Source organism: Pelophylax lessonae (assembly GCF_965119305.1).
Source record: "Pelophylax lessonae genome assembly, chromosome: 1".
Classification (NCBI taxonomy): domain Eukaryota; kingdom Metazoa; phylum Chordata; class Amphibia; order Anura; family Ranidae; genus Pelophylax; species Pelophylax lessonae.
The window spans coordinates 27,144,839-27,160,638 of NC_138768.1; the positions used below are offsets into that span (position 1 = coordinate 27,144,839).

General features: G+C 42.4%; 1 protein-coding gene across 1 annotated transcript in view; it reads right to left on the bottom strand.

Moving 5' to 3' along the window:
- Nucleotides 1–14,121, bottom strand: part of LOC309563189 (vomeronasal type-2 receptor 26-like) — a gene marked incomplete at its 3' end in the record, with an annotated part of 305,613 nt that extends 291,492 nt beyond the window's left edge. The window contains exon 1 of the mRNA XM_082267548.1: nucleotides 13,751–14,121. The remainder of the gene's footprint in view (nucleotides 1–13,750) is intronic.
- Between the last annotated feature and the right edge of the window lie 1,679 nt (nucleotides 14,122–15,800).

Here is a 15,800-nt window from a genome sequence, read left to right on the forward strand (position 1 = left end):
CTGTGAACACCGACTGCACCTCAAGCAATCATATACTACGTTCTTTGCTGTCAGTTCAAACCATGTGAGTTAATTTTTTGGAGCCTGAGTATACTTTTACTAGTGTATTTGTGTCCAGCAACAATATTGCCTCTTTTGCTGAGTGAAGTCTGATACACAAAGTGCCAAACTCACTGGTCAAGTTTTTGAACAACTAGTGTGATAAACCAGTGGCCCCCCAATACCACATATTGACGTGGGGTCTAATCTGAGTATACTTTCATAAGTGGATTTGTGTCCTGCAACAATATTGCCTCTTTTGCTGAGTGAAGTCTGATACACACAGTGCCAAACTCACTGGCCAATTTTTTGAACAACTGGTGTGATAAACCAGTGGCCCCCCAATACCACATATTGAAGTGGGGTGTTATCTGAGTATACTTTCATAAGTGTATTTGTGTCCTGTAACAATATTGCCTCCTCTGCTGAGTTAGGTCTGGTACACACAGTGCCAAACTCACAGGCCAATTTTTTTAACAACTGGTGTGATAAACCAGTGGACCCCAATACCACATATTGACGTGGGGTGTAATCTGAGTATACTTTTACAAGTGAATTTGTGTCCTGCAACAATATTGCCTCTTTTGCTGTGTTAACTCTGATACAAACAGTGCCAAACTCACTGGCCAATTTTTTGAACAACTGGTGTGATAGACCAGTGGCCCCCCAATAGCACATATTGAAGCGGAATTTTATTTAACAGTATACTTTTCTAAGATTGTATTTTAGTCCTGCAAAAATTTGGCCTCTTTTGTTGTGTTAACTGTGCTACACACATTGACAACAGATATTGGCCAATTATTTGTAGGACTGGTGTGATAAACCTGTGGACCACCAATACCACAGATTGAAGCGGGGTGTTATCTACACAGACACATGGTTTAGCAAACACGGGCAGGGAAGGTATAGCACCCGTGGCACCCGTGTAGATTTAGTTGTACCGCCACAGATTGCATGCAGGCTTGCCTCTTCTTCTCCTCCTCCTCCATCCTCCCTCTCCTCCTCAGCTGACTCCTCCTCTTCCTCTGCTACAGTCTCTTCTCCTGCGCTGCCCAAGATCCCCAGAACCTATTCCACATGCCAGGTGAGACGTTGCCATGCTATGCTGTGTCTGTTGTGCCTGGAAGCCAAGAGCCACACTGGTCCTGCACTCCTTTCATCTTTGCATTCACAGGCAGATCAGTGGCTGACACCGCTGAATTTGTCAGTTCGTAAAGTTGTGTGCCACAATGGGTGCCAATCTGCTGAGTGCACTGAAACAGGGCAAAATAACACACGTGCCATGCATGGCACATGTCCTGAACTTGGTGGTGCAGCGATTCGTTGCCAAATACCCTGGGGTCCAGGACGTCTTGCGGCAGGCCAGGAAAATCTCGGGCCATTTCCGAAGATTTTACACAGCCATGGCTCACCTTGCTGAGATTCAGCGGTGACACAATCTGCCCCTCAGGCGTCTTATTTGTGACTGTCTGACGCAATGGAACTCAATTTTGCATTGCGTCAGACAGTCGATAGGCTGCTCCAGCAGAAACGTGCAGTAAAGGACTACCTGTTCGAACTCGGCGGCAGGACAGGTTCTGGGGAGCTTGGGTTTTTTTTTCACCTCGCCAGTGGCTGCTCATGCGGGATGCATGCAGACTTCTGTGGCCATTCGATGAGATCACCAAACTGGTCAGTCACGGCCAGGGCTCCATAAGTGACATCATACCTTATGCCTTCTTTCTGGAGCGTGCATTTCGTTGTGTTATTGATCAAGCCGTCGAGGAGAAGGAAGATCAGGAAGTCGCAATGTTGGATGAATTACCAGTGGGTGCTACTCCATCTGAGACAAATCAACAGCAGGAGTCTGAAGAAGAGTCAGAGGAGGAGGATGGTGCTGTGGGGGATGAGGAGGAGCAAGAAGAGCATGCTTTAAACCTTTCTGGGATCCCTGGTGTTATCCGTGGATGGGGGAAGGAGAACGAGGATGACATTATCCTGGATGATGAACTGGAAGCAGGCCACTATACCGCTTCCAGTTTAGTGGGAATGGGGGCCTACATGCTGCAGTGTTTTAAGGGGGACCACCGCATAAAATGCATAAAGGCCAAGTACCGGTACTGGGTGGCAACGTACTTAGACCCCTGGTACAAACACAAAATGGCAGAAATGTTACCACAATCACAGAGGGCGGTCAGAATGCAGCACTTCCAGGCCTTGCTTCGGGAAATGCTGCATTCTGCTTTTCCGTGTGCTGGCAGAGGAATTTCCAGTCACAGAGAGACAGTTGCGGGTAGCAATCCAACAGCGCCTGCAAAAAGAGGGCGGTTGGAAGATGTCTTGGTCACTTCAGATATGAGATCCTTCTTTCAGCCGAACATCGACAGCTGTACTCCCGATCCAGCATGAGGGAACGCCTAGACCGACAGGTGTCCGACTACATTGGGTTAACGGCCGATGTGGATGCTCTGAGGAGTGATGAACCCCTGGACTACTGGGTGGGCAGGCTTGACCTCTGGCCAGAGCTTGCACAATTTGCTCATGACAGTGTAGACTACCTTACATTTATAAAAATGAATTAGGCATGGATCTCTGAGGAATTCAACACATGTGACCAGTAGACCAGGTTTCATCAAAATTCCTCCACCCACAACAATTCCTGGTCCTTGGCTTCGCTACATACAGCGGCATAAAAGGCATTTCATGTCCATTGAATGGCAAATTTTTAGGGCCTTTTTTCTGTGAATGCCTAATGTACCTCCAGCCACCAAATACTAAGTTTTTTGCTGTCAGTTCAAACCATGTGAGCTAATTTTTGCAGCCTATACAGGCCGACACTTACTTCTGTATACTGTGTGAATGTCTAATGTACCTTCAGCCACAGAATACTACGTACTTAGCCATCAGATAAACCCATGTGGGCTAATTTTTGGGGCCTGGAATGGGCGACACTTAATTCTGTATCCTGTGACTGCCTAATGTACCTTCAGCCACAGAATACTACATTCTTAGCTGTCAGGTAAACGCATGTGGGCTAATTTTTGGGGCCTGGAATGGCCGACACTTACTTCTTTATCCTGTGAATGCCAAATTTTTCAGACTGGAAATGAAAAACAATGGGTGTGTAAAGGTTCCGCCAAATTGTGGAATGGATGCGGACCCATTTTACAGATGTGTGAATGGACCCAATATGTATTAGACATGTATTTACCGGCTGCTGTCAGTTCTGGCTGATTTATGAAAACAAAATATATATTTTTTGCTGTAAAAAAAAAAAATTTAGGGCAACTTTTTCAATTGCAATACTTCTGTTATGACATTGTCCATGTGCTGGGACTATTTGTGCACAGCTAGTACGTCTTTTGTGGCTGCAAATATGACCTAAAGGTTTTTAAAGTTCACCTCCCATTAAAATCAATGGGGCCCGCCGCGAACTCGCGGTTCGCGGACTTTTGAGAAAATTTGCGGCTGGCGTTCGCGAACCGCCCCGGCCGATGTTCTTCCATCACTATTCATGGGCACAATTAACACTCAAAGACCAATTTTTACACACCTGTTTGACAGGTGCATATCATTTCAATTTTTGACAGTAAGGCCAATTCTTGCTTTAATCAAGAGTACCTCTATAGGGTTACGGTGTGAAGGCACCACCAACACCCAACGACACATTTTTCAGCACCCTTTACTTCTATCCAAAGTCTGCGAAATAGACACCAGAATTTATCTAAAAAATCTCTAATCTTGTTCCCAGTGCACTACATTGTGGCCTCACCATACAGACTGGCTCCCCAAATTGTAATTTAAAATAAAGAAGGCTTGAAGGGAAAATGTTTTGTTTTTTTTTCTTTATAAATGTCATTATTTCTGCAGCAGCTTTTTACATGGTACTGATGTGCTACTTTATAGGCAGACTAAGCCCCCCCCCCCCCCGTCACTATATTGAAAGGAATTTTTCATTTTTATTAATATTTCTCATTTTTATGCTTTCAGTTTAAGCATCAGTAGATTACTGCGCATTTAAAAATGATGTTTTTTTTACAATTTTTTTTCTTTGATACATGTCCCCTAGGGCAGTACCCGGACCCCCATAACCATTGCATGCCAATTACTTGCATATAAGCCTTCAAAATGGGCATTTTTTCCAGTTTGGGTCCCATAGACCTCAAAGGGGTTCCGTTTTTGGTTCCGAACTCACAATGTTTTGAAAGTTCTGACGCAAACCGAACAGGCCCTTCCCTAATCTGGACTGAAAACTGCCAACATCTGCTTTAGGAAAAACTGTGTTATAACTTAGATAGCCATGATGTCTCAAAAAAAGTCAATCACTGCTGAGCGAGTGTTAGTGCTGGTTCACATTATTGCGGCTTGCGAGATCGCATGTAATTCGGAGCGCACTGCCCCTTCATTACATGCGATCTCTTGTGCGGATACGAATTAGCCATACACTTTATATGGCTGAATTCGCACTGCATCCACACCAAAGACGCACAGGAGGCATTTTTTGAGCCACCTCAGAATCGGATTGCACAGCGGTTCACACTTGTGTGATCCGATTCTGTGCGAACTGTCAGATCGCACTGCGATATGCGATCAAACTGGGGGTCTGGGGGTGTCGTTAACATTTAATTGACACCCCCTGCGTATCGTATATATGGCAGTGTGAACTGCCAGATGTGCGGATACGATGTGGGAACAGGCTGCATATTCGCAGCCTTCCCGCATCGCACAAGTGTGAACCGAGCCTTAATGCAGTGATCTGCTAGTTCCACCTGACCCATCCTACCAATTAGTAAACAGCAAGTTAATAAAGGAAGCACTGATGAACCCCTTTATCCACACTAGTTTTGATTTAGCAAACTTCAGATAAATTTTAAAAGAGCAGAGAGCTGCACAGCAGTCAGAGAGAGTATAAAAATATACATATACAAATACATTATACAGGAACTCTAAATAAATACCCCACAAAGGGGGGGGGAGCACCAACATCCTTGTATATGGATACAGCTGAAACAAAAGAATGAAGGACTTTTACAGGAACCAACATTTATTCATAAAGTTTCAATTACAAAAAAACCTTTTCTGGTGGTATGGTCCATTAAAATGGCCTGCACCAGATTCTCAAATCCCTGTTGTCATTACTGAAACATGCAACAGATTCAGGTAGTTCTTAATGGCACAACTTTTACAAACTTCTACGTATGTCTCCACAGCCAGAAGCCTCCTAGCAACCAGTGATGCTGACAGCATTGTCGTGAAATAAATGTGATAGATCAACATCGCTATGTGTAAAAATCATTGTGCATTGGATGAAATTAATCATGATATGTTACCACTATGTGCATGATGTATGGCATTGACATTCCCAGGGACTGTATACACAGAGAGGCTTACTTCTCTATGTGGACTTCCAACGGTATCTAATATCACATGCAACTGCATAACTATCCTCTAGGTCAGGGGTCTTCAAACTATGGCCCTCCAGTTGTTCAGGAACTACAATTCCCATCATACCTGGTCATGTCTGTGAATGTCAGAGTTTACAATGCCTCATGGGACATGTAGTCCTGCAACAGCTGCAGCCACTTTAAAAACTGTGATACCAGTCAAACAGAAATAAATACAAAGTAAAGCAGCACTAAAGTGACATAAAAACAATACATATACAGTATCTCACAAAAGTGAGTACACCCCTCACATCATGTAAAGTAGTGAGTGTACAGCTTGTATAACAGTGTAAATTTGCTGTCCCCTCAAAATAACTTAACACACAGCCATTAATGTCTAAACCGCTGGCAACGAAAGTGAGTACACCCCTAAGTGAAAATGTCCAAATTGGGCCCAATTACTAATTTTCACTCCCCGGTGTGACTCGTTAGTGTTACAAGGTCTCAAGTGTGAATGGGGAGTAGGTGTATAATATTTGGTGTTATCGCTCTCAATTTCTCATACTGGTCCTCGGAAGTTTAACATGGCACCTCATGGCAAAGAACTCTCTGAGGATCTGAAAAAAGAATTGTTGCTCTACATAAAGATGGACTAGTCTATAAGAAGATTGCCAAGGCCCTGAAACTGAGCTGCAGCATTGTGGCCAGGACCATGTAGTGGTTTAACAGGACAGGTTCCACTCAGAACAGGCCTCACCATGGTCGACTAAAGAAATTGAGGGCACGTGCTCAGTGTCACATTCAGTGGTTGTCTTTGGGAAATAGATGTATGAGTGCTGCCAGCATTGCTGCAGAGGATGAAGGGGTGGGGGGTCAGCCAGTCAGTGCTCATAAAATACACCACACACTGCATCAAATTGGTCTGCATGGATGTCGTCCCAGAAAGAAGCTTCTTCTAAAGATAATGTGAAACAAAGCCCGCAAACAGTTTGCTGAAGACAAGCAGACCAAAGACATGGATTAAAGTAACCATGTCCTGTGGTCTGATGAGACCAAGATAAATTTATTTGGTTCAGATGGAGTCAAGCTTGTGGGGTGGCAACCAGGTGAGGAGTACAAAGACAAGTGTGTCTTGCCTACAGTCAAGCATGGTGGTGGGAGTGTCATGGTCTTGGGCTGCATGAGTGCTGCTGGCACTGGGGAGCTACAGTTCATTGCGATAACCATGAATTCCAACATGCACTGTGACATATTGAAGTAGAGCATGATCCCCTCCCTTTGGGGACTGGTCCACAGGGCAGTATGATAACGACCCCAAAAACACCTCTGAGATGATCACTGCCTTGCTAAAGAAGCTGAGAGTAAAGGTGATGGACGGGCCAAGCATGTCTCCAGACCTAAACCCTACTGAGCATCTGTAGGGCATCCTCAAACGGAAGGTGGAGGAGCAAAAGGTTACTAACATCCATCAGCTCAGTGATGTCATCATGGAGGAGTGGAAGAGGACTCCAGTGGCATCCTGTGAAGCTCTGCTGAACTCCATGCCCAAGAGGGTTAAAGCAGTGCTGGGAAATATTGGTGGCCACACAAAATATTGTCACTTTGGGCCCAATATGGACATTTTAACTTAGGAGTATACTCACTTTTGTTTCCAGCGGTTTAGGCATTAACGTCTGTGTGTTGAGTTATTTTGAGGGGACAGCACATTTACACTGTTATACAAGCTGTGCACTCACTACTTTACATTGTAGCAAAGTGACATTTCTTCAGTGTTGTCACATGAAAAGATATAATAAAATTTTTACAAAAATGTGAGGGGTGTACTCACTTTTATGGGGATACTGTATAACACATGAATAGAATTTATATAAAATAGTGCAATATAAATAGTGCATAAAATCAATATAGTGTGAATAAAATCATCGAAATAATAGTGCATCAATTCTTCCAAGAAAGTGCAGTGCCATTGGAGACCATAGAGGAGATTGTCATCACCAACACCCTCCAACACACGCCTCTTACCAGATCAGCAGGACCATAAATTATAATGGTCTAACGTGCTCAAGCAAGCAGGTGAAAAAAGATAATAACCACAGGTGGAAGACATATCAACAGGCAATGGATCCCATATGGACTCAAAAACAAATAAATAAAAAAGCTCCCATAGGGAAGTCCATCAAACTCAGTAAAGTGTTTATTAAAAAAAATAGATGGCTACATTTACCTTATAAAGAGTAAAATCAGGCACAGATGGTAAGTTGTTCCAGCAAGCTGTCGGCTTCCAAACACCGCTCGTTCTCGGCTCTTCATACGTGATGACGTTGCGTTTTGTCACCAATGACGTCTACAGGAGATGGGCCAAGTGGCACTTTACTGAGTTTGATGGACTTCACTATGTGTTGGGTGGGTGTTGGTGGTGGCAATCTCCTCTTTGGTCTCCGATTGCACTACACTTTCTTGGAAGAATTGACACACTGATATTTACAAAATAAAAGGTGTTAGACCCGTTCACACTGGGGCGACGCTACTTGCCGGGGCGACCTCACAGGTCGCGGTGCGCAGCTCGCACCGCGACCTCGGAGCGGCTGGCACGGACTTCATATCACTGAAGTCAATGCAGGTCGCTCCAGGTCGCCCCAAAGAAGCTCCGGACCCTTTTTCTAAGTCGGAGCGACTTGTGTCGCTCCTATTAGAACGGGTCCACAGCTTCTCTATGGCAGGCGACCTACGGCGACCTGTCAGGCGACCAGGTCACCTGACAGGTTGCCCCAGTGTGAACGGGGTCTAAATTTGCTGGTAAATTGCATTTCCGGCTTGTTTAAAAACACACACACACACACACACAGATCTGTATGCTGTTTTTTTTTTTTTTTTTTTTTTAAAAGCTGGAAATTAAATGTAATTTGCCCACAATTTATTTAATGTATTTTATGTATCATGTTTTCTTTGTAAATGCATCATACATCCTACAGCAATAATGAGAAAAAAAAGTTTTTGGAGTCTGATGCAGAAAAAAATGCATTGGGCCCCCCCCCCCCCCCAAAAAGTCATAGCATACCCCTAAACTGAGTATGCAGCCTGGTTGGCCAGCAATGGGGTGAACCCCCCTCCTGAACTATACCATACTTACCATACCAAGATCCCCCTCCCCAGCAAAGCATATTGTCCTGATGTTAATGAGAAGTGTCTCTTCCCCACAACCCTGGCCCGGAGGTTTTAGGGGTTTGTGGACTGGGGTATTATCAGAATCTGAAGCCACTTTTATTAATAAAGGGCCCCAAGATGCTACCCCCCATCTGAATGAGTATGGGTGCATAGTTCCCCCAGTCATTTACAAAAGAAATAAAGACATCCAAACATTTTACAAGTTCTTTACTAAAAAGTCCCCAAAAATATTCCCTGCTGTAAATTCATCATCAATCATGATTCCTGCTGACTCATTAAAAAGGAAAACCCGACAGACCTGGCACAGAAAATGAATCCTGATGCTACTCCTCACTAAATAACAAGTCCCTGAGCTTTCATCAGCTGTATGAGAGAATTAGCGAGGATAGTGGTTACATCTTTCAACAAATATGGTCATGGCATGGGCAAGTAAGACAATGTTCTGGTAATATCAACCCTTCTTAGGGAAGTGGCAAGGGCCAGCACCTTCTGCTTCCTTAGGAACCATTGACAGCTTGAAGCTCTCATATATACAGATGCATCTCATAAAATTAGAATATCATTAAAAAGTTTATTTATTTCAGTAATCTAATTCAAAAAGTGAAACTCATATATTTTATATAGATGCATTACACACAGATTGATATATTTCAAGCATTTCTTTCTTTTAATTTTGATGATTATGGCTTACAGCAAGTAAAAACTAAAAATTCAGTATCTCCGAAAATTTGAATATTACATAGGACCAAAAAAAAAATTAATACAGAAATGTTGGCTTACTGGAAAGTATGTCCATGTACAGTACAGTGTGCACTTAATACTTGGTTAGGGCTCCTTTTTCATGAATTACTGCGTCAATGCGACGTGGCATGGAGGAGATCAGCCTGTGTTATGGAAGCCCAGGTTGCTTTGATAGCGGCCTTCAGCTCATCTCTGAAGAAGCTTGTGTGATGAGTGAAATGCATCAGTTTATTTTATCATGTCTGTGATGCCCTGACATAGACAGGAGTCTATAGACCAGCTTTTCACCCTTAACCAATCCGGAGTACTTGAAGGTGTGTGGACGCGGCAATCGAGGTGCATCTGAGGCTGATCCTGGACTAATTTGGTGTATTTATCTACACTGCTGGGGAGTGGTGAAACTGTTTCAAACAGCATTGCCTTGCACATTTACCTGCATCCCACCCCCAAACAGCATTACCAATACCTCCATGCCTGTGCACCATCCGGATCCGCAGTTATCCACCTCCTACTGCTCCGGTCTTTTCCGTGTGCTGCTATGTATTGAGTGGAAGACTCAAACATTTTATGCAGCACCAAACTTTGTACTATTTGACCGAGGGTCTGACTCACCTTTATCAATCATCTAAGGTAGAGGTCTCCAAACTATGGCCTTCCAGTTGTTCAGGAATTACAATTCCCAACATGTCTGCAAATGTCAGAGTTTTACAATGCCTCATGGGATGTGTAGTTCTGCAACAGCTGGAAGGCTGTAGTTTGGAGATCCCTGATCTAAGGGATCAGAGCAGGTCCCCACTCCCAACACTCACCTATTTTCACTATTAAGGGTGTTTGACTTCTGTTCTTTTGGATAGGCCTTCCATTGATTTCCCTAACAGATCTGCTTTTGTGAATTGGGGGAATATTTCCTATCTCCAAACACCAAATTGCCCTGTTCATCACCTATTCATCTACCTATAGGTGTATGTGTGTGGATGGAAGCATCTGTCTGTGGTGACAACATTGTAATTTTTAATATTGGTCATAGTGGAGGTGAAATTTTATGCATTTATATTTCTAAACAAAGATTTTTGTATCAATTAGATATACCATTTTTTTCCTCTTTGACAAAACTCTTGTGGATCTAATCCTCTTTAATTATATGCTGCAACCGGTCTGGCGGATCACACTCTCTCTTTCCATTATTTTTGAGATGTGTCGGTTCATTTTTGGCTTTAGTCTACTTGGAATATCCTTATTCTCCCTTAAACCCAATACTGAGGTGTAACTTTAGCTTTTTATTCGCCTTTGTTTATATATTCAGCTTATCTGCATTGTTGGGTCAAGTGTCTCTCAACTACCTTTAGACAATATATCAAAAGGTTTAGGTCAGGCTAGTTTTCTGGCCAATAAAGCACAGTGATACCATGATCACCATCATCATGCCAAGTCCTGCTGGAAAATAAAACCAGCATCTCCATAAAGCTGGTCAGCAAAGGGAAGCATGAAGTGCTCTAGAATTTCCTGCTAGAGGACTGTGCTGACTTTGGTCCAAAGTCTAAAGCCAGCACAGCTCTCTACCAGAGCACTTCATGCTTCCCTCTATTGACCAGATTTATGGAGATGCTGATTTTATTTTCCAGCAGGACTTGACACCTACCCACACTGCCAATAGTACCAATACCTGGTTTAATGATCACAGTATCACTATGCTTGATTCACCAGCAAACTCGCCTGACTTAAACCCCATAGAGAATCTGCAGGGTATTGTCAAGAGGAAGATGAGAGACACCAGACCCAACAATGCAGACGAGCTGAAGGCCACTATCAAAGCAACCTGGGCTTCCATAACACCTCAGCAGTGCCACAGGCTGATCACCTCCATGCCATGCCGCATTCATGCAGTCATTTTTGTGTAGCACCCTAGAGGTAGGTGCTAGGCAAATGTATAGTGGGCCTTGTCTGCCTAACAGCAGGGCTGTGATTTATTCAGTTAGGGTGTCAGGGCTTCCAGATGTGCCTACTGAGGGGAGAAATGTCCCCACTGGCTCTTGTGAGAGGCTTCTCATAGGGCAGTGTGGGAAGCCCAATCAGGGGACACATCCCAGCTTGTAACTACCCGAGAAGGCAGATTATGCTGCAAAGGATTCTGGGAGTGTGTATACGTTTGGGGGAAGTGCGTGGCATGGTGTCTTTGGTGGGAGCAGAGTCCAAGGAAGGAGAGTGCGGCTGTCTCTTCTCCTGTCTGAGGAAGTGGATATCTTGGGGTGTCGCCTGAGTATCCAGAGAGTGCTGAGTTGAGCTGAGGGGATCCGGTGTGCCGATAGCCTGCGGAGAGCGAGAGGGGTCCAGTCCCAGGAAAGCCTACACAGGTCGTGAGTACTGAGGATTGCCCCTGGGGGTCTGCCTGAAGTTAGAGGGGACCACTCCAGAAGAGGTTCTGGGATCCAGTGTCAGCTAGCTGCAAAGGGGGTACCTAGGTTGAGGACCCTGAAGTTAGAGGGGGTACATAGTTAATGGACCCTGAAGAGTTCAAGGTCAAAGGGGGCACCTGCAGTTGGGCCCTGAATTGTACAGAGTGTGTCAGTTAAAGTTACAGCCATACAGAATCCTACATCATACTACCTCCAGCCAGGCAAGGCGGGGGAAAGTATTCAGTGACTTTTGCAGTACAACAGTCTCAGAAGTTATACAGTTCTAAGTCTTGGATCTTCTGGACTACAAGTCAAGGATTCAGCACTTCCTCTGTTGTACAGAGTGTTCTCAATGTTAGTGAGCATTGGCTGGTGCCAACTGGCATCAAAGAAGCGCCAACGGGCATTTTTCAGAAGCAAAGTCCCAAGTGTAATTAGTTGGAGCCTAAAGGAGTATCCCACTCATTCCCTTCTCCCATCCCCTTAAATTCAATAAAAACCACAAACAAAGATGCCGGAGTTGTGGCTGCTTCAGTCTACACACCCAGGGTCACAGCTCACATGGGCTGGAGGGAATACTGGTACTGATGGCAGACCCACATCAGGCCATAGGACTGGAAAACTTGCTACATTTGCATTCCAGTTATTTGTTTGTGCCTGTTTACAACTCATTGAAGGTACTTTTTATTTAGGTACTTTTAACATTACTTATACATTTTTGCACTTTTGGACACTCTTGTTTAGTATTGAAAATGACTTATTCATTGAAAGGACTTTTTTATGTTTACCTAACACTGGACTTTGCATCTATTTCATTATATCATTTTCATACGATTGATTTTTTTCATTGATATATTTTGCTAATTTGATAATTTATTCACTGCATATTAAGTTGTTTTCATGCCACATTATTTACCATATGATTATTCATTATTGCACTTATAGGATTTAGCACTACTTCGTATTTTTATTGATCATTTACAGCTGGTATCATAGTTGGTTAAGTGGCTGCTTACCTTTTCGTTCTTTTTGCTTGACCTAGCGCTGATTTTTTTTCCTATTTTATACTTTCCAGTAAGCCAACATTTCTGTATTAAAAATCTTTTTTTATTTTTTTTATTGGTCTTATATAATATTCTAATTCTCTGAGATAGTGAATTTTGGGTTTTCACTATCTGTAAGCCATAATCATAAAAATTTAAGTAAAGAGATGCTTGATATACATCACCCTGTGTGTAACGCATCTTCTGTATAAAAAAACATATATGTTTCACTTTTTGAATTGAATTACTGAAATAAATTAGCTTTTTGATGATATTCTAAGTTTATCTACACCTGTAAAAGCTGTAGAAATACAACTTCTATTTATGATGCTTGGCTTAAGTAGAACAGTTGGCCAACCAGGCAAAAGTTTGGTCCAAACCTAGACATGAACTGAACCCCTAGTGCCAGTGAATAGTAAGCATGTGGGAACCCCTAAGAGCCATATTTATAAAGCAGTACATATATGACTTTCACAAGCTTTCCCTGTTGGTGAATCAGTCACTGTCATTTAAAACACATTTTGCTGCAGTGAATATTCATCTGTAGTTAATATTTGATGAATGTAATATTGACTGCTTTATACATATACAGTACAGTACCCCTAAGTTTTCAACAGGCTGACCTATTACTATGCTGTGAATAGCCTTTATTGTGAACAGCCCTGAATAGTAGGAGATCACACACACAAACTATTACATTACATCACATATTCCTCCCTCTCTCCTGGCAGAAACAGAACCATATGGATTTTCAGTTTGCAGGTACTGTCTATAAGGACATGACTATTATCAGAAATCCCAGCACGGCCTGAAGACAAAATATTATGAAAGCCCCATGTATTCATTGGATAATGGTGAAACACAGACTGTAATTTAACGATGAGAAAATATATAACACATCAGTTGAAACTTTTGTACATTTTCATAAAATATTACAGTGAAATTGAATTATATTTCTCCTTGTTGAGTCATACAGAGGGAGCAAAGATGAGAAAACGATACTTACAAGTCACACATGGAAAAGCTTACAGGTGAATTAGGCCAACCAATAATTCTCTTATTTAAAGTTGCATCAAATATGCTGTTCAAGTGAGCAGAGACCAATCCTCCAATAATGACATCTCCCTCCTTGTAATATTCATACTCAAACAATGGCATTACCATATTAAGTCTACAACGATGTGGTGTTCTCCAGGTCAATATTACTCCATAGGATGTGATGGGAAGGACGAGTATCAGCAGGAAACAGACACAGAACACCGGAGCCCATTTCATGTCACACAGCAGATCCTCTGAGTCACCGGCAGCTCTGCTCAGGAGGAGACACAATCACCGGAGCTTTATACACATTGACTGACACCGATTTACACTACAGAACAAAGAACAGAATAATAATAACATCAGTCTGAAAATATAAACTCTATATTTGAAAATATAACTGATCTAATAAAGTTGGTTTATTCTTTACTCCACACTGAGTATGCTTTCAGTAGTTCAGAATTATATTTATTCATTTTCAAGATATTCTTCTGTAAAAATATTTTGTTTGTTAATATGATATTTTTACATCACAGGATGGAAAGTGAATATCCAATCAATTATTGTTCCCCTAATTTCTAAATACAACAGGGCTGCTTAAAAAGCAGTTCTTCATGCTACTTCTGATTCACCAATTTGGACTCATCTCAACATTTTGAACTGCTCTCCTATATCAATCTATTACCTAATCTGGTTCCCTCCAAAACTTCACTCTCCTATTGATGACCCTACTCTGAAATTGGTCCTAAAATGGTGGGACTCTACTAAATATTCCAGCAGATTGAAAAGTCTTGTGTTTTTTTTTTCTCATTCAAAATGTTTTAATATTATTATTATCATTACGAACATACAATAAATACAACATAAATGCGTAAAACTGAGTCGGTATAGAATGAATAAAACACAGGGCTTAAAGAGTAACCCAAAAAAAAACTACAAAACATAAGAAGTATGGTAACTAGTGAGGAAATGGATTCCAGTGGGATTGCATCAATATAAATAATACGACCATGTTTACCCTCTAGGTCACCCCTAATGGGTTCAAACTGTGACCTTTAAGGAGAACAGGCAAAAGGATAATTCCACAAACAGAAAAAACATCAAAGGTATTACACATTTTAAAGAGCAAAAGAATTTTGTTCAACATACGGAAAAAAATAGTATAATGTGATCTGACTGAAAACTGCCATGTAAATGCTTAAAGAAAATTGGACCCAAATATATTAGAAACTGCATTGTTGTATCAGAAATAATGGTAGATAAAACGAGTAAATGATGAAGAAAATATGAAGAAGAAAGAGGGGAAACATGAGGAAAGAAAAAAGGTCAGGAGAAACAACAGCAAAGAGAAATAAGAAAAAAGGAGGAAAAAGAGCAGAAAGAGCAAGAGCATTTCTTGAGAATTTCTTTGATGAGCAGATTGTATTACACACAGCGGTCTCGACCGCAATGGATGGCGGGTGACGTCACCGGCCCCTCCCCTTCGCACGCATTACGTCCCACTGCACGGGACTTCCTCCTTCGCACGCAGTGGTACGTAACGCGTGCGAAGGGGGAGGGGCCGGTGACGTCACCCGCCATCCATTGCGGTCGAGACCGCTGTGTGTAATACAATCTGCTCATCACATGCACTTGTATAGTGCTTTACAAGGTAATTTTTATGATTTTATGCTATGTTCAATAAAGTAATTTATTGCGGTAATGCACTATGTCCGGACCTTTGTTTTCCTATGGACCTGTGACCCGCTTTATGGACCTGTGATCTGTTACCTGTGAGCCTTATCTTCTGATGAAGAGGAATACTGATCTGATATATATTGGTGATATCCTTGGAGAAAGTTTGTCTTACTAGCCCGTCTGGTGACACAGGGGCTAAGTGTGAGGTGAGAGGCTAATGAGACTGGGTGGAGGATTACCAGCACATTGAAGAGCACTGAATGTTTATATCTTGTGCATGCTTCACCATAATTTTCACCTGTGGACTGCTCTCCTCGATAACTTCTTCATAATGCTATTTG